We start from the raw sequence: 25,671 nt of genomic DNA, 5'->3' as shown, positions 1-25,671 counted from the left end.
CATCCAGCACACGCAGAGAAAGCAGCTAAACCATGATAAATCATCCAAATCTGCAGTCATATTAGCAATATTATAGCATTATTGTTGTTTAAAGAAAGATGAAGGTGGGCCTTGTGAGAGGAATACAAAGTGTCCATGTAAAGTTACTTCCCTAATGTTAGCTCCGTCTTTCATCAGCATTGTTTCAGTACCGCCTCATCTGGCAGACTGTAATTTACAGGTGGAGTCAGCCTTCCTGCCATCGACGACAAATTGCTCTCCATTTTCTGACATCTTTTGGAAGTATGATTTCTTTTATCTTTTCAGCATCACCAGACCTTTTTTTTTTTTGCCTTTGCATTTTGCCTCATCACCCGCTCTGCTTCCTTTTGTCTTGTCCCCACTCGCTTTCTGACACATCAAACCAGCTGCCTTCAGTCATGTCCCTTATCTTTTCCTTCATCACTTATCTTCTAGTCTTACCCTCTTTTTGTCACCCTCTCGCTGAGACTGCCATCAGGCTGTATCAGAGCATGTCCTGTCCTGAGCTCCCCAACCACAACTTCTCTCTTCTGTACTCAATGTGCAGCGTTTTAGTTGTTGTGTGTGTGTGTGAAATGGACTGCATTTATATAACGCTTTTCCATCTGCATCAGACGCTCAAAGCGCTTTACAATAATGCGTCACGTTCACCCGATGTCAGGGGTGTTTTATTATTTCCTCAGAGTCATTCCCTGAAAAATTGAGGGACCCAAATTGTGTGTGTTACACTAAAATGGACAAACACTACAACTGAAAACTAAACTACAACTACAGAAAAATTCTGCAATAAATTCTACATACCAGTTTAAGTAAAAGGTCTTGTGCCATTTACTCAAATAAGAGATTGAACAAACTTTTAAAACTTTATCTACTTAATAACTTGTGAACCATCTGTCACCATTTGCTGATCTCTGCTCCCCTTACCACTCAGTCTGGGCCTTCCCCTCCCTCTCTTTGAGATTCCTTGGGACACATCTGGCACTGACCCCAGTGTGTTGTCCCCCTTCCTGAGCCTACCTCAACCCCTTTTCTGTGAATTCATGTTTCCATCAGATGCATAAGCACCTGACTCCTCACTGCTCACTGATCTCTGCAGCATCTGTTTTTATTGGGAGAGCCCTTTGGTCTTCCCCTTTTCCGAGGTATTGCAGAACCACTATCATTTTCAACACTTTCTGTCTTCCGTTTCATGGAGGATCCTTTTGGACGACCCCTTGGGTTTTTAGGCAAACTGGAATCATTTGGTACATTTTCTCCCAAATCATTCCGACTGACAGCAGCCTTCTTTGTTCAAGGACCCCTTGGGTCTCCCTCTTTTCTTAGGAGAATGGTCTTCATTACTAGAATCTTCCTTGGATCCCAACCCTTTCGGCCTCTCTCGGTCTCTGTGTAGTTGTGCAGTTGAGCGCTGAGACCATGTTTTTTTGGGCATCCTCTTTGCTTTGGCAGCTGTGCAGATGCACCACTGGAAACATCTGAATGTAGCTCTGTAAGGTCTACATCTTTCACAGAACCCTTCAACTTGCTGGAGCCTCTTGGCCTCCCCATACATTAAGAGAGTAAATTAACATTTAAAAAGAAATTGCATTATTAACATGAAATAAAAGGGCTGAGTTCTTCTAAAACTGTTCAGGTCTAAGGTTCTAAAAACATTCTGGACTCATACGCCATTCCAACACATTACAGAAACTTTGTAGAATTTACAACCCCAAATCCAATGAAGTTGGGATGTTGTGTAAAATGTAAATAAAACAGCATCCAATGATTTGCAAATCCTCTTCAATCTATATTCAATTGAATACACCACAAAGACAAGATATTTAATGTTCAAACCTATAAACTTTTTGTGCAAATATTTGCTCATTTTGAAATGGATGCCTGCAACACATTTCAAAAAAGGTGGGACAGTGGTATGTTTCCCACTGTGTTACATCACCTTTCCTTCTAACAACACTCAATAAGCATTTGGGAAGTGAGGACACTAATTGTTGAGGCTTTGTAGGTGGAATTCTTTCCCATTCTTGCTTGATGTACGACTTCAGTTGTTCAACAGTCCAGGGTCTCCATTGTCGTATTTTGTGCTTCATAATGCGTCACACATTTTCAATGGGCGACAGGTCTGGACTGCAGGCAGGCCAGTCTAGTACCCGAACTCTTTTACTATGAAACCACACTGTTGTAACACGTGCAGAATGTGGCTTGGCATTGTCTCGCTGAAATAAGCAGGGACGTATATGAACTTTGCGCTGGTAACAATCTAGATGTTTTTTTTCCTCTTTTGTCTGAAGGACACGACGTCCATGATTTCAAAAAACAATCTGAAATGTGGACTCATCAGACCACAACACACTTTTCCACTTTGCATCTGTCCATTTCAAATGAGCTCGGACCCAGAGAAGGCGGCGGCATTTCTGGATGTTGTTGATGTATGGTTTTCGCTTTGCATGATAGAGTTTTAACTTGTGCTTGTAGATGTAGTGACGAACTGCTAACAAACTGACAGTGGTTTTCTGAAGTGTTCCTGAGCCCACGCAGTAAGATCCTTTACACAATGATGTTGGTTTTTAATGCAGTGCCGCCTGAGGGATCGAAGGTCACGGGCATTCAATGTTGGTTTTTGGCCTTGCCGCTTATGTGTAGAAAGTTCTCCAGATTCTCTGAATCTTCTGATTATATTATGGACTGTAGATGATGGAATCCCTAAAATTCCTTGCAATTGAATCTTGAGAAACGTTGTTCTTAAACTATTGGACTATTTTTTCATGCAGTTCACAAAGTGGTGATCCTCACCCCATCTTTGCTTGTGAACGGCTGAGCCTTTTGAGGATGCTCCTTTTATACCCAATCATGACACTCACCTGTTTCCAGTTAACCTGCTCACCTGTGGAATGTTCCAAACAGGTGTTCTCTGAGTAGTTCATCAACTTTCCCGTCTTCTGTTGCCCCCCCAGCTTTTTTGAATGTGTTGCAGGCATCCATTTCAAAATGAGCAAATATTTGAACAAAAACAAAAAAGTCTATCAGTTTGAGCATTAAATATCTTGGCTTTGTGGTGTATTCAATTGAATATAGTTAAGAGGATTTGCATTATCATTGTATTCTGTTTTATTACAGTTCACACCACGTCCTAGATTTCATCGAAATTGTGGTTGTATTACCACCCTTGAAGAATGTCGCTACTTACCCAATCTAGAGTCTGTGGATCCCCACGGGCGACATGCATGTTATTATTATTGCTACTACATTAAAAACATATTCAAATGTTAAGCAAAGCTGAAGACTCTGAGTTTTTTCTTCATAGGGACAATACCCCAGCTCACAAATCGGGTGATTGCTCAATTTATTTAATTTATATAGCACCAAATCACAACAAAGCTGCCTCTAGGAGCTTCACACAAACATGGTCTAACCTTACCAATGCCTAGAGCAAGCACACTGGAAACAGTGGTAAAGAAAACCTCCTTCTGATGATATTGAGGAAGAAACCTCAAGCAAACCAGATTCAGAGGGGTGACTCACTGCTTAGGCTATTTTAACAGTTACAAGGTTTTTACACAGCTTTACAAAAGTGAAGAAACAGAAAAGAGGGATTCAAGACAACATAACATAATAGTAAAAGAATATGTATTGAGGAGAAAATCCATGCAGGCAGTTATGGCCACCAGCAAGAGTCATCCAGCATTCATCGTGCCATCAGTGGGGACTGTTCCCGCGAAAATGGTCCATTTGAATGCAGTGTGCAGTCTGTCAGTCCGGCATCCTGAATTTAAATTTTCTACGGGCGTATGACATCCAGGTGACTGTCACCCATACGCTTCTTAGTTGGCACAATCTAGTTTCTAGGAAATATTGAAGAAGGACAGTTTCATATCTTCCTTTCTGACCATCAAGGCAAAGCTTGCTGTGAAAGTGGATCACAGTGCTGCAGCACAGTAAAACAAGTGTGTGAACTTCAAAGGGGAGTATGTTGAAAATTGGTTAAAATATGAGTTTCTGCTACAAAAGAAGTTAAAAAGTCCAATCCATAGAGGCCAAACCTCTCATCTTACAGGATTTAAAGGATCTGCTGCTGACATCTTGGTGTCAGATATAACAGCTCACCTTCAGAGAACGAGTGGGTGTCCATGCCTCAACAGATCAAAGTTGTTTTGGTGGCAAAAGGGGGGGGGACCTAAACAATATTAGGCAGGTGTGTATTCTCCTTCAAAATCATTTTTATCCTTACACATGAGGATTGGCTGGGAAAGTTAATTCCCTTGTTATTGTTGGATATTTTTTATTTTGATGCCTTGGCACCACCCTTAGCCTTGCTACATAATGACTCTGCCTTGGCGAATAACTTGAGGCTGGTTCAAGGCTCCTCATTTTTACATATTTTTCACACTTTTCATTTTCCACCAAACCAGAAAGTGCCCATCATGATATCTTTATGCATACGATGGTCTATGCATGCAATGCTTGAATGCATTGTTTTCTAGTCACCACAGTACTACATGTATAGAAGTTCTACAAGTGCTAACTGGTAAAAACCTTCTAAAACAACCTTGTCACTACCCAAGCATTAATATATTCCTTCACCCGGGTAACATAATGTGTGATCCCAACACATTGCATCACCAAAGCATGATAAAGATTATAGATTTTCTATAAGATTTTCTGACACCTCCTGCTTAAAACCCAAAAAGTCAGAAGATCATCGGTTCAAATCCCTGCCTGACTGGAAAATCTGGTCTTTAATCCCCTATTGCTCCCAGTGTGTAGTGAGCGCTTTGTATGGCAGCACCCTGACATCGGGGTGAATGTGAGGCATAATTGTAAAGCGCTTTGAGCGTCTGATGCAGATGGAAAAGTGCTATATAAATGCAGTCCATTTACCATTCCATTTATGGGAATGGGTCACGGCAGCTATGGACTGGATTGCATTTACATAGCACTTTCATGGTCAAAGCACTTTACAGGGATGCCTCACATTCACACACCAGTGGCAGGGTGCTGCCATGTAAGACGCTCTCACTACACACTGGGAGCAACTTGGGGATCTGAGGGGGATTTGAACCGAGGATTCTCTGGTCACAACCCGCAGCTTTAACCACTTGACCATCACCTCCCAACTACAATAGCCTTTGTATAATACTTTGCCTTGGTCTTAGTCTGGTGTTGTCGACCCCAGTCTGGTGTTGTCGACCCCAGTCGACCTTAGTCTGGTGTTGTCGACCCCAGTCGACCTTAGTCTGGTGTTGTCGACCCCAGAAACTTCCGGTATAAAAATTGCAGAAAAGCTTGCTCAGGATTATTTTAGTGTGATACCGAACATCTGTTTGATGAAAGGTAAATTTTCCTTATTTTGTCTGAGCTGCAAGAAACACAGATGCACTTTCAGGTCTGTTTTGCATCGGAGCCACACACTGAGCAGAAGTGCCTTTCTATCTTGATGTTCAAAAAATAAATAAATAAATACATATTTACTGTACCAACACTGCAGTGCCAACACTGATCATATCCAGTCATAATATTTGCAATATGGACAACGACTGCATGATTTGGTTAATATACTGCAGTAGCAAGATCATTATATGACGGTCATTAACAATGCCAGTGTGCACATTAAATTGTGATATGCATACTGTTGAACAAATGAAACCAGATGCTCACTCAGGACAGGAGGTTCCAGCTGGATCTGTTCACAGCGTGTGCACAGATCCAGCCGAGCTGAACAAACAGGTATAACAAACCAGCCTCCAGCTATATTTGCCTAATTTAAGACTTCACAGCAAATGCAACCTTTTCTGTCACCTCAGGCTAAAGAACACAAGCTTAACTCACCTCACAAGGTGATTTTGTGGCAGATAAATACACCCTCCATCATTGATCCTGTGTGGAATTGATCTAATTTCAATCAAAATTCTTATTAAATGTTAATCTGAAGATTATGACCAGCCTGGACTGACATAAAAAAAATTGCTGTTAATGTATTAGAAGCCTCTTTCCCAATGATTGGTGGGATAGGATGCAACCCCCGCTCCCTGGCCCTTAACTGGAATGTCACCTCTCTGTCTCTTATGCACTGACCAACCCTGGATGTAGAAGTCCACCATCCTGTCCAGGAATCGACCAAGGGACAACCTTCCTCGCTACAGACAGCTTGCCATGGCTGCTGTTTATTTCGGCTGTGTTTAAAGGTACATTCTATGGAAATAAACTCAGCTAATGATTTTTTTTTTTTTTTTTTACATTATTGCACAGTAGCTAGGGTGAGCACATTTTGATTACCGAAAACCAGGACAATCGGCCCGGCAATGAGATACTCAAATGATACTCTCAGCGGAACTGGAACGGTTGGCAGAACCATAATAATAATGTAATAGACGGAATGATTGACAGAACAGCACCTTACTATGCGTCCTACTTTCAAGATATTGATAACCAATCTCAAGATAATGCCCCCCCATGTTCAAAGCACAAACGTATCGCTTTTTTGTCCCAGTTAGCACTAATCACCAGAATAGCAGATCACCATAGTAGAAAACTTATCCTCACTAACATTAGATGGTACCACACAACCTCCCTTTCTGCCATTCCATCACTGTTCTGTCAGAGTTTGAGGTTCCTAATGCCGACCTATAGCTTTATATAGTGGCTAAATCACTATTATTTCTAAAGCGCCTTGGGGCAACTGTTTGTTGTGATTTGGCGCTATATAAAAAAATTGATTGATATGGTGAGACGTGATCATCTCATCAATACTTGTTTGGGTCTAAATATCAGCAAAAATGACCCATTCCGCCAATCACCAGTTGTTCCGATTCCATTTTGTCTACAGTTCAGGCGATTAGTAGCTCCTCAAATGCCGATCAATTTAAACGGCCCAATGAAAAACAAGAAAACCATGACATTATTATCACTTTCTAAAAAAAAAAAAAAAAGACAGCCAGGACAGGATGTCCTGGGAAAACAGGACGTTTGGTCACCCTAACAGTACACATGTGGAGGGTAATAGTTTTCAATCCTGCATGTCCTGTCTTTGTTTGAACAATACAACTGAATTTTGATCTGAGTGGACCAAATTTGCTGAACTGACTTAGCGCCAGCCAAGGACTCAGTGATTTATTTTGATAAAAAATGTATTAAAATGTCAATGTCACAATCTCAGCCCTGTAGCTATATAATAATCAGAGACATTTAGAGCCCTATCACCATAGCAAGAATGTGCAGGAGCCATACCCGACACAGCAAAATTGCCATAATCCAACGCAGGCGGGAGGAAAAGAGGCGTGGTCACCCATGTCAGAACGCAGACAGACTGCTTCGTCCACACCTGTCAGATCACATCCAAAGCATATGTAGATGACAGAGACTGCTGTCAGATGGCCATAAAAGGCGCTGCAGACTGCCCGATGTCCAAATGTCTGGATGGCAACACGGGGCCGGAGCGCTGTGTTCTCCCTTTGCACAGTTTGCACAGGACCTGTACTGGACATCACAAAACAACCAACGCATGGACCGGACTCATGCCATGTGTCCATCCGTGCGGTTACGCACTACCATTCAATACTTCTTCGCTCGTCTCTTTCTCCCAGGCTCACTGACTTCACATGCACACACAGCGAACCTTTGCTAAGAGTCAAAGGAGACCTTTGCTTAAAAGTTTGCAGTGAACTTTCCCACTATTCATCAGATGCAGCCTTTCCAGCAAAGTTGTTCCCCCCCCAACAACACAACTCTACATCGTGATTTCTGGTTGGATTATCACATGGGATTTATGTTTGGCGGCGTTGTTTCCACATTCCACCACAGGCTGTGTGGTCCTGATGCACTGTGCTGCAAAATGCTCCTGGAGGTGAGATTCATGTTTCATATGTTGTCATGGCGAAACAGTTCTATGACATATATCCGACAGAATTAAATGTGAGCAAGCAATAATTTGTTTATTACAGTGGTGAGATCTGTTCAGCTCTGAGCCTCTGACGTGAGGTGTGACATCATGCGTACCTGCCTGCCAGCCGCCATGGTGTTGCAGATCTGATGGGCACAATATTTCACGTTATTTATGTCACACATGGGGAGGAATACTACCTGCACTGTAAGGTCTGTTATGGATATAACAGCCTGTCCACATCTGCTGCACCGTGCGCTGTGTGACACATTGACCTGCAGTGGAGATGGTGCTTTCACTGTGTTCACATCCCCTGCAATGGATGGCCATGTGAAACATACATACAGTGGAGGTGGACATTATAAGTTGGATAAATGGAACGTGCAGGTTCATGTCGGCAGGCTTTGCCATGCCCGATCCATCTCAAGGTTCTCTCATACGCACTCAAATCATTCGGATCCTGTTTAGGCTGTCTGCAGAATATGTAAATTGTGCTCAGATGGCACTCAGACCGCCGTCAGATAGGTGTCCCATCTCGACGGCGCCCGGAGGGTTTTTGAACATGTGCATCACACTCGGGGCTGCCGGCTGATTTTGATCAACTGTGTGGACTTCCGCAGATGGCTGTCAGAATGTTTGGAACTGAAATCCGTCACTTTTCAGATATGCGCCGATTCGTCATTCTGACGCCATTCTGCATGATGCCTGCTATGTGTGATGGGGGTATTAGAATGGCTATGATGAAAATATGGTAAATATTAAGATCTAATATGAAGTCATATTGGATTTCTATATTGGTCATATGACCTTCGACCTTGGGTGACCTTGTTAGGTCAACTTCAAAATCATAACATTTTAACTCGCACAGTGTGGACCAAATCTGGCTTTAACATGGTGGAAGGGTTGTTTGTCAATCAAGGATAAAGTTGTTCTGTTTTGGATACAACTGTACCATATATTTTGTTATCACTGGAACACAAACAGTTCATTTGCAGAAATCCATGAATCTGTGTCAAATGTGTAAGCTGCAGGTGTTGCACTAACTTCCCCTGCAGGTTAGCAAGTGAACTGACTCTAAATTGACTGTAGGGGTGAATGTGTTTTCCTGACTTCGTATGGTCCTGTGATAGACTGGCGTCCTGTCCAGGGTGTACCCCCCACAATGACCGCTCACATTGGCTATAACTCCCCAGTGACCCTCATTTGGAATAAGCGGATATAGAAAATAAATTAATATGCACTGAAAGAGCTGCTCAGCCATTTTCTTATCAAGGCTTGTCAGTGAGTCTATTAAAGATTTTTTTTTTTTTTTTTGTACAATTAGATGCTTTGTTGTTTTGTAAAGCAGTTGCTTTGATGAAGCTGTTAGGAAAATGCCTGCTGTAGCAAGCACTCTCAGAGTTTGCTCTGATTTGATGTAATTGAGCCCACAATTCCTTTTCCAACCACGACCATGTCATGTTGTCCTTGAGGTGTGTCTGTGCTATTAAACTATTCTTATGGCTTACGTGAAGAATCTGCTAAGAGCCAGTAATGCTTTTAACAGCGTGTATAAACATGAATATTATACCTACTGTCACTGATTGCAGGTTGGTTTTGGTCCATTGACAGATTGAATGAATATTATGTCCTATTAAAGCCATATAGAAATCTTTACTCATTTGCAGGTTTCATCAAGTTAAACTGTTAATGTTAGCGTACACAGCAGCCTGCAGTCTGTTCGTGTATGTTCAGAAGCTGATAGCTGCCAGATGAGGCAAATGTAAACTTGACAGGCCTGTTTTTCCAACCATATGGAAGAAACAAAGTGATTGCACAACAGGCAACCAAAATCTTGATCACATGGCACAGATTTGTTCTGGTGTTTAGATCATGCAATATTCAGATAATACTCCTGCCGGGTAATAATTGCTTATAAGTATGCATTGAGCACAACCATTAAACAAAATAACATAAATACTAGCGGGGAAAAAGCTTGACCTTACAGCTTCACCTCAGGGGTGGCTGGGACATCGTGATGCATTGGTGGAAATCTGTTAACCTGCAAGAAAACGTCTTACTTGAGTCCACTTTCTCAATAGCAACATTCCCTGGTGCATTCTTGCTCTTGAAGGGGATGACAGATGACACTCTGGTTTATTTCATCTTAGAGGCAAGCAAGAGCTCTTGGCTCTTGCTTGCCTCTACTGGTGGTTGGCTCTCACTGCGGTATTGTATCACTTCCTGTTCCGCAGCACAGCGGTGTTTTGCTGTATCTGTTAGCTGTTTAATCTGTGCAGTTACATTGATCTAGTTACCTAGATAACGATTTGTTTCACAGTGTTATCTTCACGTGCCTTAACTAAAGCACTCCCTCTGCTGAATCACCTCTAAATTATTTACACGTTATTCACTTTGCGTGTTTGTAGGAATCCGCTAGCTTAGCGCAGCTACTAGCTCTTAGCCGGTTTAGCATGGCGGCTTCTCCTGTCTCTCCCGCACTTTTCTGCTCTGGGTGTGAAATGTTTAGTTATTCCTCGGCCTCCTTTAGCAGTAATGGTACTTGTAATAAGTGTAGCTTATTCGTAGCTTTGGAGGCCAGGCTGGGCGAATTGGAGACTCGGCTCCGCACCGTGGAAAATTCTACAGCTAGCCAGGCCCCTGTAGTCGGTGCGGACCAAGGTAGCTTAGCCGCCGTTAGTTTCCCTCTGGCAGATCCCGAGCAGCCGGGAAAGCAGGCCGACTGGGTGACTGTGAGGAGGAAGCGTAGTTCTAAACAGAAGCCCCGTGTACACCGCCAACCCATTCACATTTCTAACCGTTTTTCCCCACTCGGCGACACACCCGCCGAGGAACAAACTCTGGTTATTGGCGACTCTGTTTTGAGAAATGTGAAGTTAGCGACACCAGCAACCATAGTGAATTGTCTTCCGGGGGCCAGAGCAGGCGACATTGAAGGAAATTTTAAACTGCTGGCTAAGGCTAAGCGTAAATTTGGTAAGATTGTAATTCACATCGGCAGTAATGACACCCGGTTACGCCAATCGGAGGTCACTAAAATTAACATTGAATCGGTGTGTAACTTTGCAAAAACAATGTCGGACTCTGTAGTTTTCTCTGGGCCCCTCCCCAATCGGACCGGGAGTGATATGTTTAGTCGCATGTTCTCCTTGAATTGCTGGCTGTCTGAGTGGTGTCCAAAAAATGAGGTGGGCTTCATAGATAATTGGCAAAGCTTCTGGGGAAAACCTGGTCTTGTTAGGAGAGACGGCATCCATCCCACTTTGGATGGAGCAGCTCTCATTTCTAGAAATCTGGCCAATTTTCTTAAATCCTCCAAACCGTGACTATCCAAGGTGGGGACCAGGAAGCAGAGTTGTAGTCTTACACACCTCTCTGCAGCTTCTCTCCAACTGCCATCCCCTCATTACCCCATCCCCGTAGAGACGGTGCCTGCTCCCAGACCACCAAAAACCAGCAAAAATCTATTTAAGCATAAAAATTCAAAAAGAAAAAATAATATAGCACCTTCAACTGCACCACAGACTAAAACAGTTAAATGTGGTCTATTAAACATTAGGTCTCTCTCTCTAAGTCCCTGTTAGTAAATGATATAATAATTGATCAACATATTGATTTATTCTGCCTTACAGAAACCTGGTTACAGCAGGATGAATATGTTAGTTTAAATGAGTCAACGCCCCCGAGTCACACTAACTGCCAGAACGCTCGTAGCACGGGCCGAGGCGGAGGATTTGTTGTGTGGGCCGCTGAAGAGGAGGTACTGCTGGCCCACCACCACAAGATGGCGCCCTGCTTGAAGTGCGGGCTTCAAGCACGAGAGGGCGTCGGAGTGACCAGGAGTGACAGCTGTCACTCATCATGCGTACCAGCTGTCACTCATCCACTACTCATCACCACCACCATAAAGACCGGACTGCAACTCCACCTCCCCGCCGAGAAATCAACTACCAATCAGGTAATTGTCTCTGCTGACTCATACGTTGAGTAATAATCTGAACTTCTGTTGCAGCCGTTTTCCTGGTGCTTTCCTTATCTGTGGGATTGGCGTTTGCTGTGACAGCGACGGCTTCGCCTCACACCCCAAACCAGATAAGTGGTTAGACAGGAGCTGTACGAGTGTGTGATTGGAGGTGGAGGTTCTCCCTCCTTACTGCATACAGACTGTGGGATTACTGAGTGTGCGTCCTCACACTCATCTGGACTGTCTTTGTTCTCTGCCAGCAGTACCGGGTCTGACTGCTGAAGACAGCGGCCACCTGGGGCGCAGGGCTTGGCGGCTCCGGTGTTCTTCAGCTCCGTTGGTGGTGGAAGCTGTGTGGATCCGGCTTCTCTCTCGCCAGGCGTCTTCTATCGTCTAGCCTGCCCACACGTCACCTGGTGTATGATTGACAGTCACTATATTGTTATTGTCTGTACATCGTTGTGTGATTCACAACCTTAAATTGTTACTTTTTGGCTTATCCATTGTCCGTTCATTAACGCCCCCTGTTGTGGGTCCGTGTCACGTCACTTTCACAACAGGATTTCTCGGCCAGCGTCATGGATCCCGAGGGGCGTCAACCATCGCTTGAACAGCCAATGGGAGAGCGAGGTGCACAGGCGCCAGCAGGAGGCGTGTTGGGTGAGCTGCAGCACATCTTAACCGCCTTTACCGCTCGGTTGGACTTAATTACCGAGCAGAGCAGTGTTCTCAGTCGTAGGATGGAGGCTCTCACCGCCCAGGTGGAAGCGCGTGCTCAGGGCGCTGCTGCAGCACCTCCTCCTGCTGACCGTGTGCCAGAAACAGACATTCCGCTGGTCGTTCAACGAACCCCCCCACCTTCCCCTGAAGCATACATAAGCCCTCCGGAGCCGTACGGAGGCTGTGTGGAGACGTGCGCGGACTTCTTGATGCAGTGCTCGCTCGTCTTTTCACAGCGTCCCGTCATGTACGCAGCAGACGCCAGCCAGGTGGCTTATGTGATCAATTTGCTTCGAGGAGAGGCACGCGCCTAGGCTACGGCGCTTTGGGAGCAGAACTCACGGCTCCTAACGGTTTATACTGAGTTTGTGAGGGAGTTCCGACAGGTGTTCGACCACCCTCATAGAGGCGAGACCGCTTCAAGTGTGCTGCTGTCGATACGGCAGGGGCGTCGGAGCGCAGCGAAGTATGCAGTCAACTTCCGCATCGCGGCAGCGCGAGCCGGCTGGAATGCTGTTGCGCTCCGCGCCGCCTTTGTAAACGGACTGTCTCTGGTCCTTAAGGAGCACCTGGTGGCGAAGGACGAGCCGCGGGATTTAGATGGGCTTATCGACCTGGTTATACGGTTAGACAACCGATTAACGGAACACCGACGGGAACGAGATGAGGGGCGTGGCCCGGCTCAAGCCGTCCCTCTTCCTTCCGGGTCCGAAAGGAAGCCGACTTCCCCACGCTCCACTGCCAGGGCTCTCCACATGACAACAGCTCCCCCTGCTGATGTTGCTATGGAAACGAGCAGGGCCAAAAAACGATCAGATCAGAGACAAAGGAGGCTGATCCGTGGAGAGTGTTTTCTCTGCAGCTCTCCCGAACACATACAGAGAGAATGCCCCAAACGGTCACAACAACAGCACTCGTCCTTAGAGACTGGGCTAAGGGTGGGTCACAACACCCACGTGGGGAAACCCCGATGATCTGCACGAATCCCAGTCACGATCCTGAGTGGGGATCTAACCCTTCACTCCCCAGCACTGGTGGACACAGGGTCGGAGGGGAATCTGCTGGATAGCAGATGGGCAAAGGAGGTTGGGCTCCCTCTAGTGGCCTTACCGTCACCATTGTCGGTGCGGGCGCTAGATGGCACCCTTCTTCCACTAATCACACACCAGACACAGCCAGTGACATTGGTGGTGTCTGGGAATCACAGGGAGGAGATTGTGTTTTATGTAACACCTTCTACCTCCTGAGTGATTTTGGGTTTTCCATGGGTGTTAAAACACAATCCCCGGATTGATTGGCCGTCTGGGGTTGTGGTTCAGTGGAGCGAAACCTGCCACCGGGAGTGTTTAGGATCCTCGGTTCCACCCGGTGTGACAGCTAAGGAGGAGGTTTTTGTCCCCCCCAATCTGGCGGCGGTGCCAGCCGAGTACCACGACCTTGCTGACGTCTTCAGCAAGGATCTGGCACTCACGCTGCCCCCGCACCGTCCGTACGATTGTGCCATTGATTTGATACCGGGCGCTGAGTACCCGTCCAGCAGGCTGTACAACCTCTCACGTCCAGAACGCGAATCAATGGAGACCTACATCCGGGACTCGTTAGCTGCCGGGTTGATCCGGAACTCCACCTCCCCGATGGGTGCTGGTTTCTTTTTTGTGGGCAAGAAGGATGGCGGACTCTGTCCATGCATTGATTACAGAGGGCTGAACGAGATCACGGTTCGCAACCGATACCCGTTACCTCTGTTGGATTCAGTGTTCACGCCCCTGCATGGAGCCCAAATTTTCACGAAATTGGATCTTAGGAATGCTTATCACCTGGTTCGGATCCGGGAGGGAGACGAGTGGAAGACGGCATTTAACACCCCGTTAGGTCACTTTGACTACCTGGTCATGCCGTTCGGCCTCACCATTGCGCCCGTGACGTTCCAAGCATTGGTTAATGACGTCTTGCGGGACTTCCTGCATCGGTTTGTCTTCGTATATCTAGACGATATACTCATCTTTTCTCCGGATCCTGAGACCCATGTCAAGCATGTACGTCAGGTCCTACAGCAGTTGTTGGAGAACCGGCTGTTTGTGAAGGCGAGAAGTGCGAGTTCCACCGCACTTCTTTGTCCTTCTTGGGGTTCATCATCTCCTCCAACTCCATCGCCCCTGATCCAGCCAAGGTTGCGGCGGTGAGAGATTGGCCCCAACCAACGAACCGTAGGAAACTACAACAGTTCCTCGGTTTTGCGAATTTCTACCGGAGGTTCATCAAGGGCTACAGTCAGGTAGTTAGCCCCCTGACAGCCCTGACCTCCACAAAAGTCCCCTTCACCTGGTCAGATCGGTGCGAAGCCGCGTTTAGGGAGTTGAAACGCCGGTTCTCGACTGCACCGGTTCTGGTGCAGCCCGATCCCAAGCGCCAGTTTGTTGTTGAAGTGGATGCCTCTGACTCAGGGATAGGAGCCGTGCTGTCCCAGAGCGGGGAGTCCGACAAGGTTCTCCATCCATGTGCCTACTTTTCCCGCAGGTTGACCCCAGCTGAACGGAACTATGACGTCGGCAATCGGGAACTTCTTGCGGTGAAGGAGGCTCTTGAGGAGTGGAGACACCTGTTGGAGGGAGCATCGGTACCATTTACGGTTTTCACGGACCATCGGAACCTGGAGTACATCCGGACCGCGAAGCGTCTGAACCCCAGGCAAGCCCGCTGGTCACTGTTCTTCGGGCGTTTTGACTTCCGGATCACCTACCGCCCCGGGACAAAGAACCAACGATCTGACGCCCTGTCCCGGGTGCACGAAGAGGAGGTCAAGACCGAGCTGTCAGACCCCCCTGAAACCATCATCCCCGAGTCCACTGTCGTGGCCGCCCTTACCTGGGACGTGGAGAAGACTGTCCGGGAGGCCCTGACACGGAGCCCGGACCCGGGGACAGGTCCGAAGAACAAACTGTACGTCCCACCAGAGGCCAGGGCTGCGGTCCTTGACTTCTGTCACGGTTCCAAGCTCTCCTGTCACCCAGGGGTGCAAAGGACCGTGGCAGTGGTCCGGAAGCGCTTCTGGTGGGCGTCTATGGAAGCCGACGTCCGGGAGTATGTCCAGGCCTGCACCACCTGTGCCAGGGGCAAAGCTGACCATCACAAGGCCCAAGGCCTCCTCCAGCCTCTGCCTGTGCCTCGTCGCCCCTGGTCTCATATCGGCCTGGACTTTGTCAAGGGCCTCCCGCCATCCCAGGGCAACACCACCATCTTAACGATAGTGGACCGGTTCTCCAAGGCAGGCCCACTTCGTGGCCCTCCCAAAGCTCCCGACGGCCCAGGAGACTGCAGACCTCCTGGTCCACCACGTCGTGCATCTGCATGGGATTCCATCAGACATTGTCTCGGACTGTGGTCCTCAGTTCTCCTCCCAGGTCTGGAGGAGTTTCTGCAGGGAACTGGGGGCCACCGTCAGCCCCTGTCTGGGTACCACCCCCAGACGAACGGGCAGGCAGAGCGGACTAACCAGGAACTGGAGCAGGCCCCCTGCTGCGTGACCTCCACGCACCCGACGGCCTGGAGTGACCATCTGGCCTGGATTGAGTACGCTCATAATAGCCAAGTCTCATCTGCCACTGGCCTCTCCCCGTTTGAGGTGTGTTTGGGGTACCAGCCCCCATTGTTTCCACTGGTGGAGGGAGAGGTCGGGGTGCCCTCGGTCCAGGCCCATCTGAGGAAGTGCCGTCGGGTGTGGCGTACCGCCTGCTCTGCCCTGCTCAGAGCCCGGACGAGGGCTAAGGCCCATGCAGACCACCGGCGTTCCCCGGCCCCTGCATACCAGCCCGGGCAGGAGGTTTGGCTATCCACTAAGGACATCCCCCTGCAGGTGGAATCCCAGAAACTTAAGGACAGGTACATCGGACCATTTCCGATACTCAAAGTCCTCAGTCCGGCCGCAGTGAAGCTGAAGCTGCCAGCTTCACTGCGGATACACCCCGTGTTTCATGTGTCAAGACTCAAGCCCTACCATACCTCCCCACTGTGTGCCCCAGAACCAGCGCCGCCTCCTGCCCGGATCATTGACGGGGAGCCCGCGTGGACGGTACGCCGGCTCCTGGACGTCCGTCGAAAGGGCCGGGGGTTCCAGTATCTGGTGGACTGGGAGGGTTATGGCCCCGATGAGCGCTCCTGGGTGAAGAGGAGCTTCATCCTGGACCCGGCCCTCCTGGCCGACTTCTACACCCGTCACCCAGACAAGCCTGGTCGGGCGCCAGGAGGCGCCCGTTGAGGGGGGGGGTCCTGTTGTGTGGGCCGCTGAAGAGGAGGTACTGCTGGCCCACCACCACAAGATGGCGCCCTGCTTGAAGTGCGGGCTTCAAGCACGAGAGGGCGTCGGAGCGACCAGGAGTGACAGCTGTCACTCATCATCCGTACCAGCTGTCACTCATCCACTACTCATCACCACCACCATAAAGACCGGACTGCAACTCCACCTCCCTGCCGAGAAATCAACTACCAATCAGGTAATTGTCTCTGCTGACTCATACGTTGAGTAATAATCTGAACTTCTGTTGCAGCCGTTTTCCTGGTGCTTTCCTTATCTGTGGGATTGGCGTTTGGTGTGACAGCGACGGCTTCGCCTCACACCCCAAACCAGATAAGTGGTTAGACAGGAGCTGCACGAGTGTGTGATTGGAGGTGGAGGTTCTCCCTCCTTACTGCATACAGACTGTGGGATTACTGAGTGTGCGTCCTCACACTCATCTGGACTATCTTTGTTCTCTGCCAGCAGTACCGGGTCTGACTGCTGAAGACAGCGGCCACCTGGGGCGCAGGGCTTGGCGGCTCCGGTGTTCTTCAGCTCCGTTGGTGGTGGAAGCTGTGTGGATCCGGCTTCTCTCTCGCCAGGCATCTTCTATCGTCGAGCCTGCCCACACGTCACCTGGTGTATGATTGACAGTCACTATATTGTTATTGTCTGTACATCGATGTGTGATTCACAACATTAAATTGTTACTTTTTGGCTTATCCATTGTCCGTTCATTAACGCCCCCTGTTGTGGGTCCGTGTCACGTCACTTTCACAACAGGATTAGCAGCAATCTTCCATTCCAGCTTATTAATTAATCAAAAACCCAGACAGAGCTTTAATGCATTTGAAAGCTTGACTCTTAGTCTTGTCCATCGAAATTGGAAGTCCCAAAAACCAGTTTTATTTGTTGTTATCTATCGTCCTCCTGGTCGTTACTATGAGTTTCTCTGTGAATTTTCAGAACTTTTGTCTGACTTAGTGCTTAGCTCAGATAAGATAATTATAGTGGGCGATTTTAACATCCACACAGATGCTGAGAATGACAGCCTCGACACTGAATTTAATCTATTATTAGACTCAATTGGCTTTGCTCAAAATGTAAATGAGTCCACCCACCACTTTAATCATATCTTAGATCTTGTTCTGACTTATGGTATGGAAATTGAAGACTTAACTGTATTCCCTGAAAACTCCCTTCTGTCTGATCATTTCTTAATAACATTTACATTTACTCTGATGGACTACCCAGCAGTGGGGAATACGTTTCATTACACTAGAAGTCTTTCAGAAAGCGCTGTAACTAGGTTTAAGGATATGTTTCCTTCTTTATGTTCCCTAATGCCATATACCAACACAGTGCAGAGTAGCTACCTAAACTCTGTAAGTGAGATAGAGTATCTATCAATAGTTTTACATCCTCATTGAAGACAACTTTGGATGCTGTAGCTCCTCTGAAAAAGAGAGCTTTAAATCAGAAGTGTCTGACTCCGTGGTATAACTCACAAACTCGCAGCTTAAAGCAGATAACCCGTAAGTTGGAGAGGAAATGGCGTCTCACTAATTTAGAAGATCTTCACTTAGCCTGGAAAAAGTCTGTTGCTCTATAAAAAAGCCCTCCGTAAAGCTAGGACATCTTTCTACTCATCACTAATTGAAGAAAATAAGAACAACCCCAGGTTTCTTTTCAGCACTGTAGCCAGGCTGACAAAGAGTCAGAGCTCTATTGAGCCGAGTATTCCTTTAACTTTAACTAGTAATGACTTCATGACTTTCTTTGCTAATAAAATTTTAACTATTAGAGAAAAAATTACTCATAACCATCCCAAAGACGTATCATTATCTTTGGCTGCTTTCAGTGATGCCGGTATTTGGTTAGACTCTTTCTCTCAGATTGTTCTGTCTGAGTTATTTTCATTAGTTACTTCATCCAAACCATCAACATGTCTATTAGACCCATTCCTACCAGGCTGCTCAAGGAAGCCCTACCATTATTTAATGCTTCGATCTTAAATATGATCAATCTATCTTTATTAGTTGGCTATGTACCACAGGCTTTTAAGGTGGCAGTAATTAAACCATTACTTAAAAAGCCATCACTTGACCCAGCTATCTTAGCTAATTATAGGCCAATCTCCAACCTGCCTTTTCTCTCAAAAATTCTTCAAAGGGTAGTTGTAAAACAGCTAACTGATCATCTGCAGAGGAATGGTCTATTTGAAGAGTTTCAGTCAGGGTTTAGAATTCATCATAGTACAGAAACAGCATTAGTGAAGGTTACAAATGATCTTCTTATGGCCTCAGACAGTGGACTCATCTCTGTGCTTGTTCTGTTAGACCTCAGTGCTGCTTTTGATACTGTTGACCATAAAATTTTATTACAGAGATTAGAGCATGCCATAGGTATTAAAGGCACTGCGCTGCGGTGGTTTGAATCATATTTATCTAATAGATTACAATTTGTTCATGTAAATGGGGAATCTTCTTCACAGACTAAGGTTAATTATGGAGTTCCACAAGGTTCTGTGCTAGGACCAATTTTATTCACTTTATACATGCTTCCCTTAGGCAGTATTATTAGACGGCATTGCTTAAATTTTCATTGTTACGCAGATGATACCCAGCTTTATCTATCCATGAAGCCAGAGGACACACACCAATTAGCTAAACTGCAGGATTGTCTTACAGACATAAGGACATGGATGACCTCTAATTTCCTGCTTTTAAACTCAGATAAAACTGAAGTTATTGTACTTGGCCCCACAAATCTTAGAAACATGGTGTCTAACCAGATCCTTACTCTGGATGGCATTACCCTGACCTCTAGTAATACTGTGAGAAATCTTGGAGTCATTTTTGATCAGGATATGTCATTCAAAGCGCATATTAAACAAATATGTAAGACTGCTTTTTTGCATTTACGCAATATCTCTAAAATTAGAAAGGTCTTGTCTCAGAGTGATGCTGAAAAACTAAATTCATGCATTTATTTCCTCTAGGCTGGACTATTGTAATTCATTATTATCAGGTTGTCCTAAAAATTCCCTGAAAAGCCTTCAGTTAATTCAAAATGCTGCAGCTAGAGTACTGACGGGGACTAGAAGGAGAGAGCATATCTCACCCATATTGGCCTCTCTTCATTGGCTTCCTGTTAATTCTAGAATAGAATTTAAAATTCTTCTTCTTACTTATAAGGTTTTGAATAGTCAGGTCCCTTCTTATCTTAGGGACCTCATAGTACCATATCACCCCAATAGAGCGCTTCGCTCTCAGACTGCAGGCTTACTTGTAGTTCCTAGGGTTTGTAAGAGTAGAATGGGAGGCAGAGCCTTCAGCTTTCAGGCTCCTCTCCTGTGGAACCAGCTCCCAATTCGGATCAGGGAGACAGACACCCTCTCTACTTTTAAGATTAGGCTTAAAACTTTCCTTTTTGCTAAAGCTTATAGTTAGGGCTGGATCGGGTGACCCTGAACCATCCCTTAGTTATGCTGCTATAGACTTAGACTGCTGGGGGGTTCCCATAATGCATTGAGTGTTTCTTTCTCTTTTTGCTCTGTATGCACCACTCTGCATTTAATCATTAGTGATTGATCTCTGCTCCCCTCCACAGCATGTCTTTTTCCCGGTTCTCTCCCTCAGCCCCAACCAGTCCCAGCAGAAGACTGCCCCTCCCTGAGCCTGGTTCTGCTGGAGGTTTCTTCCTGTTAAAAGGGAGTTTTTCCTTCCCACTGTTGCCAAGTGCTTGCTCACAGGGGGTCATTTTGACCGTTGGGGTTTTTCCGTAATTATTGTATGGCTTTGCCTTACAATATAAAGCACCTTGGGGCAACTGTTTGTTGTGATTTGGCGCTATATAAATAAAATTGATTTGATTTGATTTGCCCAAAACACACACGTCTAATTAAGCAAATTAATCCAACTCCTTTGCATCTTGATTTTGAATTCAGATTATACAGCCAAGTGGAGTTGGACATGCTCCAGATGCACTTGCATGATCCATTATCCAGGCCATAAACACGACCAGCAGTATATTCCTCGGATTTTACCCAGTTTATTTTCACATCACACTGCACCTCCCTTAAACTTCACTAATGATTACCAGGTTACCAGTTGTCTCGGTGTGATTAGATCAAATATAACAATGATATTTGTAGTATAAACATATGCCAAGATGTTACCAACTATAATGACGACACATTCATCCAAAAACTTAATTTTATGTGTTGTCCTTTGAGGATAAAGTGGAAAAGACGTTTCCTTCCTGTGATTCTTCTGGACTTTGTCTGCTGTCAAATGCAAAATCTTGGCATTGTTATTACTTCCCAGCCGCTGTGCTTCTTTGAAGGCCACCTGTGCTTCATCTTCCAACAGCTCCAGGCCAGGGCTTGGGTACAAACTGTGCCAGTGTCTGTAGCTTATGTTGCCTCTCTCTTGGCCAGCTCACGACCAGCTCCCATGGCGAGGAACCTTAACGGCGCGGTCTTCGGGACTGTTGCCCAAACAAGATGAGCGCTTCGCTGTCAAATAATCCTCAGCTTGTGGAGCAGCATCTGCAGAGTCTGTGGTTCTGGTGGAGGAATGTCATGTTTCACTCTGTTTAAAGAACACGGCAATGGTAACATCTGCTTTGATTTGGGTTGCCTGTTTGGATTTTAGTATTGGTGGACAGTGAAAAGAAATATGGACCACCTTGTGCACATAAGCCTCTTTTGTAGTTTAATGGATTTGCCTACATCCTTCCTGTGGTGCCACATTATGCTGGAAACCACTGACAGCCATTCAGAACATTGCATAGTTTTCAACATATAATGGTCACATGGTTGTCTGGCCCTGTACCTCCGGTTTTATTTTGAAAACTCTGGCCTCCTGTGTGTGTCTGTGTAATTCCTCCTGTGATGTCCTCCAGGTGTTCTGTGTTGTCTCGATTACCTCTCTGTTAATTTATTGTCTCTCCTCCTGTGTTCAGTGTTAGATTGTGTTGTCTGTCATTATGAGTTTTCCAGAGTTCCTTGTGCTGGCTTGTTTGCCATGTGCAACATGCAGTATTACCTTAAAGCGCAAATTAGGACATCTATATGGTGGTGCCACTAACAAGCTCTCCATATGCTATGTCTTTTGAGATGTGGCCATCATTCATGCAGTGCAGGCCAGCACAAGCATCACTGAGTTAGAAGAACATGGATGCTTGGTATCCCTGCACGGTTGGGGACCTCTTAGTTTAGCACTTTGTCCTGCCATGCTTTCAGATCATGAGAAACAAAACTCTCTAGTTTGATGAGACAAAGATTGAATTCTTTGACATGAATGCCAGGCATCATGTTTGGAGGAAACCAGGTACCATCCCTGCAGTGAAGCATGGTGGTGGCAGCATCATGCTATGGAGATGTTTTTCAGCGGCAGAAACTGGGAGACTAGTCAGGAACTAGTCTCCCAGGTTCTTCTTTCAGCAGGACAATCACCCTAAACACACAGTCAAGATATCAAAGGAGTGGCTTCAAGACAACTATGTGAATGTCCTTGAGTGGCCCAACCAGAGACCAGACCTGAATACAATTGAACATCTGGAGAGATCTGAAAATATCTGTCCTCCGACGCTCCCCATCTAACCTGGTGCTACAAAGAGGAATGGGCAACGCTGCCAAAAGATAGGTGTGTCAAGCTTGTGGCAACATATTCAAGAAGAGTTGAGGCTGCAATTGCTGGCAAAGGTGCATCAGCAAAGGATGTGAACACTTATGTACATGTGATTTCTTAAATTTTTATTTTTAATACATTCGTAAAAATTCAAAACAAACTTCTTTTCATGTCATTATGGGATGTTGTGTGTAGAATTTTGAAGGAAAAAAAATTATTTATTCCATTTTGGAATAAAGCTATAACATAAAATGTGGAAAAGTTGAAGCTCTGAATACTTCCCCGATGTACTATAAGTAATGCAGTATATAAATGTGAACATATAGCATGTGTAGCAAAGTGAAGTCCACATTGAAAACATGTTCCTACTAGCATGGCTAGCGGAGAATTCCCCTTTGGCTGACCTGGTAGGACCCTTGTCTCAAGTACGAGCAATCTGGTGTTCAAACCCCACCGTGAGCGCAAAGATATGTCATCTGGTCACAAATGCACATCAAGCTGTATCATGTTTTCTGGTAAAACAGCTGAGACATTTTGCAAATATCATGTCCAGCTCTCCACAAGTTCTTTTATACTCACTCGACTGGTAAGCACTGAAAGCCGAGATAGACATGTCCCAACTTGTCCTCTAACACTCCGAAACGGAGGTGTTCCTTTGTCTCGCTTCATCAGCGAATCGGTCGTGACGCGCGAAGCCTCCGCGCGGCTTTCCATGACAAAATCTCTTGTTAAAAGTGAAATCTGCCGGAAAATGGCTGATGTCCAGGTCTTGTGATAACCAGAGAAAGAGCACACGACGGTCTCGTATCCACAGAGCCATCAGCTTAGAAATGATCCAGTGGTTTGTGCCGCATCGTCGCAGCTCGCAGTGCGGCGCACCGACCGTCCTTAAAGGGGTCCTTAAAGCTGTAGTTAAAGTCCTTATTCTCTGTGAAGCCCGTAAAATTTTCACTGAAAGCCAGATAAATTTTTCGAATGGTTTCTAGGTGCCAGTCTCTAACAGCTTCTGAAAAAATTCTGATGGAAAAAAGTCCTTTTCATTCCGCCATTTCCAGACAATGAAAATCCGACGAGGGGGCGGGACCACTCCTTCCACAAGGCGTGCTCACAGGCGAATGACGTCACCGACAGGCGTGGAAAAACTCACGCATGCGCACGAGGGTTCAAGCATGTCTGACGTAAAAACATATGAATGAAATCCATATAGTTTTAAAAAAAAATAAAAAGGACCGTTAATTTATGGACAGACCACGTATATGTTGTATTTTAACTTTGTACAAATGACAGAATTGACATTAATGGAGCTACAACCCCTGGCAAAAATTATAGAATCACCGGCCTCAGAGGATGTTCATTCTGTTGTTTAATTTTGTAGAAAAAAAGCAGATCACAGACATGACACAAAACTAAAGTCATTTCAAATGGCAACTTTCTGGCTTTAAGAAACACTATAAGAAATCAAGAAAAAAAGATTGTGGCAGTCAGTAACGGTTACTTTTTTAGACCAAGCAGAGGAAAAAAATATGGACTCACTCAATTCTGAGGAATAAATTATGGAATCACCCTGTAAATTTTCATCCCCAAAACTAACATCAAATCACATCTGCTTGTTAGTCTGCATCTAAAAAGGAGTGATCACACCTTGGAGAGCTGTTGCACCAAGTGGACTGACATGAATCATGGCTCCAACACGAGAGATGTCAATTGAAACAAAGGAGAGGATTATCAAACTCTTAAAAGAGGGTAAATCATCACGCAATGTTGCAAAAGATGTTGGTTGTTCACAGTCAGCTGTGTCTAAACTCTGGACCAAATACAAACAACATGGGAAGGTTGTTAAAGGCAAACATACTGGTAGACCAAGGAAGACATCAAAGCGTCAAGACAGAAAACTTAAAGCAATATGTCTCAAAAATCGAAAATGCACAACAAAACAAATGAGGAACGAATGGGAGGAAACTGGAGTCAACATCTGTGACCGAACTGTAAGAAACCGCCTAAAGGAAATGGGATTTACATACAGAAAAGCTAAACGAAAGCCATCATTAACACCTAAACAGAAAAAAACAAGGTTACAATGGGCTAAAGAAAAGCAATCGTGGACTGTGGATGACTGGATGAAAGTCATATTCAATGATGAGTCTCGAATGTGCATTGGGCAAGGTGATGATGCTGGAACTTTTGTTTGGTGCCGTTCCAATGAGATTTATAAAGATGACTGCCTGAAGACAACGTAAATTTCCACAGTCATTGATGGTATGGGGCTGCATGTCAGGTAAAGGCACTGGGGAGATGGCTGTCATTACATCATCAATAAATGCACAAGTTTACGTTGATATTTTGGACACTTTTCTGATGTTTAAGGATGATGAAATCATTTTTCAAGAAGATAATGCATCTTGCCATAGAGCAAAAAGACACATAGGGTCAATTTCATGACATAGGGTCAATGTCAACGAGCAGATGTGATTTGATGCAGGTGTTAGTTTTGGGGATGGAAATTTACAGGGTGATTCCATAATTTATTCCTCAGAATTGAGTGAGTCCATATTTTTTTCCTCTGCTTGGTCTAAAAAAGTAACCGTTACTGACTGCCACAATCTTTTTTTTCTTGATTTCTTATAGTGTTTCTTAAAGCCAGAAAGTTGCCATTTGAAATGACTTTAGTTTTGTGTCATGTCTGTGATCTGCTTTTTTTCTACAAAATTAAACAACAGAATGAACATCCTCCGAGGCCGGTGATTCCATAATTTTTGCCAGGGGTTGTATTCTATTGGTATTAATTTTATTTATAAATCAAAACCATAAGTCAGCGCTGATTTATATTCCAAGACCACCACCTCACGGCGATGTTGTTATTGAGTAGAGAGTTGAGCTTTGCTCCTTCTCTCAACTGCTTCACTGCTGCAAGTTATGTAGTAAACAGGAGCTTCCAGGAGCAGGCAGGGCGCACAAAGACAGACGTGCTGGCTCATTGTTTGGGTCTGTGGTCACCTTTGATGCTACCAGAAGCAATCGTTGTGTTAAAACTCAAAATCAGCTTGTTAGTAGTTGCAAGTGCACTGGAGACAATACTGGAAGTTATCGGTTAGCTGCAGCTTCCAATAAAATTTTGGGGGGGGTTATCAGTTTAGCTTTATAAAAGATAACTTTTCAGTTAGCTGATTATCTGTTATTGAAGCTA

General features: G+C 45.4%; 1 long non-coding RNA gene across 1 annotated transcript; it reads left to right on the top strand.

Moving 5' to 3' along the window:
* Positions 1-684: 684 nt before the first annotated feature.
* Positions 685-23,283, top strand: LOC117521965. Its single transcript, XR_004564104.1, has 5 exons — positions 685-830; positions 6,998-7,004; positions 9,943-9,958; positions 10,541-10,543; positions 23,272-23,283. It is a non-coding gene; the product is annotated as an uncharacterized LOC117521965 (long non-coding RNA).
* The last annotated feature ends 2,388 nt before the right edge of the window (positions 23,284-25,671 follow it).

The sequence above is a fragment of the Thalassophryne amazonica genome, chromosome 12 (assembly GCF_902500255.1).
Source record: "Thalassophryne amazonica chromosome 12, fThaAma1.1, whole genome shotgun sequence".
Taxonomy (NCBI): domain Eukaryota; kingdom Metazoa; phylum Chordata; class Actinopteri; order Batrachoidiformes; family Batrachoididae; genus Thalassophryne; species Thalassophryne amazonica.
This window is presented reverse-complemented; position numbering and strand designations above follow the sequence as displayed.